At 40.2% G+C, this 6,000-nt stretch overlaps 1 long non-coding RNA gene across 3 annotated transcripts; it reads left to right on the forward strand.

The window, feature by feature from the left end:
- The first annotated feature begins 4,188 nt into the window (after window positions 1-4,188).
- LOC112165085 lies at window positions 4,189-6,000 on the forward strand. Of its 3 annotated transcripts, XR_005799424.1 has the most exons (4): window positions 4,189-4,768; window positions 4,884-5,013; window positions 5,258-5,450; window positions 5,534-6,000. It is a non-coding gene; the product is annotated as an uncharacterized LOC112165085 (long non-coding RNA). The 3 variants fall into 3 exon arrangements; XR_005799423.1 differs by having other exon boundaries at window positions 4,191-4,768; window positions 5,229-6,000; XR_002922625.2 differs by having other exon boundaries at window positions 4,199-4,768; window positions 5,258-6,000.

Genomic DNA, 6,000 nt, shown 5'->3' on the forward strand with positions numbered 1-6,000 from the left:
AAAATTAAGCCGATCCACCATGAATAAGGCACCCAACAGAGGGGTCAACGCTTTGCACACGCAAACTTCCCTAAGGGAAGCGGCACCATGCGCGAACAAACCTCCGGGAATTTTGACATATGTAAGTAGACCCCCTACCAACGAGAGTGTGGGAGCTAAAAGACGGAAAAAAAATGAATTGTCAAGGACCGGTTACGAGCATTTTGTTTTATGTTCTATTTAGGGTATCGAGTTGACTGGGTAGATCGAGGCTTAGCCGAAGGAGGAAATGGCTGAAATTTATACCACTAACATATATTTGTATGCGGACAAAATCCAACGGTGCATTTTAAAAGATTCCATTTCGTCCCCCATTTTGGTCATAGAGGGTAACAAGCCTAATAAACTAGTTATACTACATTACTAGGCATATAAGAATTATGTGCGATCCGAAAATTCTGAAATGGAAATCGATGAATCTGAAAATTCCCATATGTTAATACAACAGTGATAGGTATTGTGTAAAAAAATTTGGCCGATCCGGCGTGAATAAGGCACCCAACGGAGCGGTCAACGGTTTGCACACGCAAACTTCCCTAAGGGGAGCGGCACCATGCGCGAACAAACATCCTGAAATTTTTACATCCGTAAGTAGATCCCCTACCCACGAGAGTGTGGGAGCTAAAAGATCGAAAAAAAGTGAGTTGCCAAGCATCGGTTCCGAGCATATTTTTTTATGTTCTATTAGGGTATCGAGTTGACCGGGTAGATCAAGATCCAACCGAAGGCGGAAATAGCTGAAATTTCTACCACTAACATATATTCATATGCGGACAACATCCAACGGTGCATTTTAAAAAATTCCATTTCGTCCCCCATTTTGGTCATGGATGGTAAGAAGTCTAATAAACTAGTTATACTACATTACAAGGCATATAAGGATTATGTGCGATCCAAAAATTTTGAAACTGAAATCAATCAATATTAAAATTCCCATTGATTTATACAACAGTGATAGGTATTGTGTTATAAAATTTGGCCAATCCGCCGTGAATAAGGCGCCCAACGGAGCGGTCAACTCTTTGCACAAGCAAATTTCCCTAAGGAGAGGGGCACCATGCGCGGACAAACGTCTTGAAATTTTGACATCTGTAAGTAGACCCCCTACCCACGAGTGTTGGAACTGAAACATAAAAAAAGTGAATTGCCAAGGACCTGTTACGAGCATATTTGTTTTATGTTCTATTTAGGGTATCGAGTTGACCGGGTAGATCGAGGTCCAACCGAAGGCGGAAATCTCCGAAATTTCTACCACTACTATATATTTGTATGCGGACAACATCCGATGGTGAATTTCAAAAAATTCCATCTCCTCTCCCATTTTGCTCATGGAAGGTAACAAGCCTATGAACAAGTTACACTACATTACTAGGCATATAAGGATTATGTGCGATCCAAAAATTATGAAATGAAAATCGATCAATCCAAAAATTCCATATTTTTATACAATAGTGATAGGTATTGTGTAAAAAAATTAGGCCGATCCTCCGTGAATAAGGCACCCAACGGAGCGGTCAACGCTTTGCACAAGCAAATTTCCCTAAGGGGAGGGGGGCGAGGGGCACAATGCACGGACAAACGTCCTGAAATTTGTCATCCGTAAGTAGACCCCCTACCCACGAGAGTGTGGGAACTGAAAGATCTATAAAAATGAATTGCCAAGGACCGGTTACGAGCATATTTGTTTTATGTTCTATTTAGGGTATCGAGTTGACCGGGTAGATCAAGGTTCAACCGAAGGCGGAAATCTCTGAAATTTATACCACTATCATATATTTTTATGCGGACAACATCCGACGGTGCATTTAAAAAAATTATATTTCCTCCCCCATTTTGCTCATGGAAGGTAACAAGCCTATAAACAAGTTGAACTACATTACTATGGATATAAGGATTATGTGCGATCCAAAAATTATGAAATGGAAATCGATCAATCCGAAAATTTCCATATGTTTATACAATAGTGATAGGTATTGTGTAAAAAAATTAGGCCGATCTGCCGTGAATAAGGCACCCAACAGAGCAGTCAACGCTTTGCACAAGCAAATTTCCCTAAGGGGAGGGGCACAATGCTCAGACAAACGTCCTGAAATTTGACATCCGTGAGTAGACCCCCTACCCACGAGAGTGTGGGAGCTGAAAGATAAAAAAAAAAAAAAGAATTGTCAAGGACCGGTTACGAGCATATTTGTTTTATGTTCTATTTAGGGTATCAAGTTGACCGGGTAGATCGCGGTCCAACCGAATGAAGAAATCATCGAAGTTTTTAACACCACCATATATTTGTATGCGGACAACATCCGACGGTGCATTTTAAAAAATTCCATTTCCTCCCCCATTTTGCTCATGGAAGGTAACAAGCCTATAAAAAGTTAATAGTACATTACTAGGGATATAAGGATTATGTGCGATCCAAAAATTATGAAATAAAAATCGATCAATCCGAAAATTCTCATATGTTTATTCAACAGTGATAGGTATTGTGTAAAAAAATTAGGCCGACGCGTCGTGAATAAGGCCCCCAACGGAGCGGTCAACGCTTTGCACAAGTAAATTTCCCTAAGGGGAGGGGCACCATGTGCGGACAAACGTTCTGAAATTTTGACATCCGTAAGTAGACCCCCTACCCACGAGAGTGTGGGAGCTGAAAGATCGAAAAAAGTGAATTGCCAAGGACCGGTTACGAACATATTTGTTTTATGTTCAATTTAGGGTATAGAGTTGACCGGGTAGATCGAGGTCCAACCGAAGGACGAAATTGCCGAAATTTCTACCACTACCATATATTTGTATGCGGACAACATCTGACTGTGCATTTTTAAAAATTCAATTTCCTCCTCAATTTTGCTCATAGGTAACAAGCCAAATAAACAAGTTATACTACATTACTAGGCATATAAGAACTATGTGCGATCCAAAAATTCTGAAATGGAAATCGATCAATCTAAATATTCCCTTATGTTTATACAACAGTGATAGGTATTGTGTAAAAAAATTAGGCCGATCCGCCTTAAATAAGGCACCCAACGGAGCGGTCAACGATTTGCACAAGCAAACTTCCCTAAGGGGAGCGGCACCATGGCAGGACAAACGTTATGGAATTTTGACATCCGTAAGTAGACCCCCTACCCACGAGAGTGTGGGAGCTGAAAGATCTAAAAAAGTGACTTGCCAAGGACCGGTTACAAGCATATTTGTTTTATGTTTTATTTATGGTATTGAGTTGACCGGGCAGATAGGGTCCCAACCAAAGACGGAAATCACTGAAATTTCGACCACTACCATATATTTGCATGCGGACAACATCCAACGGTGCATTTAAAAAAAAAATCCATTTCATCTCCCATTTTGCTCATGGAGGGTAACAACCCTATAAACACGTTATACTACATTGCTAGGCATATAAGGATTATGTGTGATCCAAAAATTCTGAAAATGGAAATTGATCAATCTGAAAATTTCCATATGTTTATAAAACAGTGATAGGTATTGTGTAAAAAAATGAGGCCGATCCGCTGTGAATAAGACACCCAACGAAGCGGTCAACGCTTTGCACAAGCAAACTTCCCAAGGGTAGCGGCACCATGCGCGGACAACCGTCCTGGAATTTTTACATCCGCAAGTAGACCCTCTACCCATGAGATTGTGGGAGCTCAAAGATCGAAAAAAGTGATTTTCCAAGGACTGGTTACGAGCATTTTTGTTTTATGTTCTATTTAGGGTATCGAGTTGACTGGGTAGATCGGGCCTCAACTGAAGGCGGAAATCACTGAAATTTCTACCACTACCATATATTCATATGCGGACAACATCCAACGGGGCATTTTTTAAAATTTCATTTCCTCCCCGATTTTGCTCATGGAGGGTTTTAGTTTTGAATAATGCTAATAAAAAAATTATACTTAAATTGCTGAGAAGGTTTGAGATGTACCATGTCTTTATTTTTAGTTTTGTTGATTTATATCGTTAGTAGTAAATTGGTATGACATGAATAAATTGTCCAATTTATAGTGTTGTGGACACAAACCGTGCATTATTTAACCGTAATTAATGAATTAAAAAAAAAGTTGATACCAAAAAAAAAAATTTTAAACGGCGGCGTTTTTCAATTTTCAATTTTCATTCTTTCCCTCCGCCGGACGAATTTTACCTTTATGTCCACTAGTATTTATAGAAACTAACCTTAGAAAGAAACTCTTAACACAATCACTCTGTCTCTCTCTCTCTTCCTCGGCCGCACACTTAATTCTCTCCTCCCTCCTTTCCACTTCTCTCTGCCATCATCGGAGACCACCACTTCCGGCCACCAATTCACAACACCGCTACCGCCAATCAATTCTGGACCCAATTCCGATCAAAACCCAAGAAGATCACTGCCATCCACCGCCGCCAGCCTCATCACGCGACCATCAAAGTCGCGACGGCGCTGCTCCATAGCTCTCATCAAGTTTCCGCCATTTCCTCAACACCCCCCATCAGCGTGCGCAGAGCAAGCCGGACATCAAAATACAGAAGCCTCGCCGCCGGCCGTACCTCGAAGGACCCCGCACGTTCCATCGCCGGAATCCTAGGACCCTGGGTTTCTCCGGTCTTCCTTCTCCAAATCGAATCGAGCTCCAATATCTCCAAGAATGGAGTCAGTGCCTCTCCTTTTATGAAAACCAAGGGCCCGACTTCTGATTTCAACCAGAGCCACCGCGGACGCCGCGGGATTATCCCCTTCGTTCTGGTAACCCATTCTCCCAAGCCTTTCATTCGTTAATAGGCTGAGTTTCAATTTCACTCTAATGGAGTTATTAATGTTCAGTTCTTTTGATTGTTGTTCTTGAATTTTGTACTTGAAGGAAATTGAAATGTAAAGGGGAGCTTCTGGTCTTGATTTCGATTGATTTTTAAAGGGATGATGAGGAACTAAGGAGGACTGCATGAAGCAGCAGGTCATTGAGACTATTGTCTCCGCAGAAATGGTGCAAGGTAAGAATTCCAAGCCTTTGAGTTGTGATTGTGTTTCTGTTGGGATATTGAGATTAATTAACTCTGTAATTTTGTGGTGGAGATGAATGTATGGAATTGATGTATAAAAGCATTAGATTGATTGAATTTGGGATGTCTATGAATTTTATTAATACGAAATTAAAATGCTTCTGCAATTTGTTTTGAGTTTACGGTAGTTGAACTAAAATTTGCAGTCTTTCTTATGTTTAAATATCTGCAAAAGGAACTGCCAGAAAAGAAGATGGGTATTCCTAATCCAGTAGCGATCAAGCAGGTTCAATTGACAATGGAGGAACGTAGAGTTTGAACAACCCATTTCAAATATGTACTGGTTACCTCTATTAATGTTAGGTTCTCCATAACTAGTTACAAAAGAAAAGGAGTCATTTTCGCTGACAAGTATTTGCCAATATAGGGTGAGTGGTTTTATTCCCCAGTTCATTGCTTCATTGACATGTAGCTGTTGGTTATTTGGTGGTTTTTTTTTCTCATGGTGCAGGTCGGGCTTTTTCCTCAGTGGACATATACGATTTTGCTAGTTCATACCAACTTGCTGTGGTTCAATTTGAGAGTAGCTCCATTTGTTCTCTGCTATGTTGGAGATATTCATTAAATCATGTCTAATTGAAAATTGAAGTAAAAAACCATGATGAAAACAATATGACCTGTGCCAAGGTTCAAGATAGTTTTCATTTTCATTAATGGTTTGATTATTTTCATTATATTGTGTTGGCAAAAGGAGAGTCACAGACTGTTCTTAGTTGGCGAAATGTGTAATGAGTGTTATCTTTCATTTGGTTGTAGCTAGGTTTAACCTATTAGGTTAGTACCCTGAGGACCTGAGGTTCTATATTCTAGGTGATTGATTGTTCTGTGATGGTAAAATTCTTACAAGCTATTCATTATTTTATTTATTTTTCTATTTGCTGTTGAATGAATCATCAGCTGAGCAAGCTCAGCGTGGTA

Source organism: Rosa chinensis, chromosome 5 (assembly GCF_002994745.2).
Source record: "Rosa chinensis cultivar Old Blush chromosome 5, RchiOBHm-V2, whole genome shotgun sequence".
NCBI classification, from domain to species: domain Eukaryota; kingdom Viridiplantae; phylum Streptophyta; class Magnoliopsida; order Rosales; family Rosaceae; genus Rosa; species Rosa chinensis.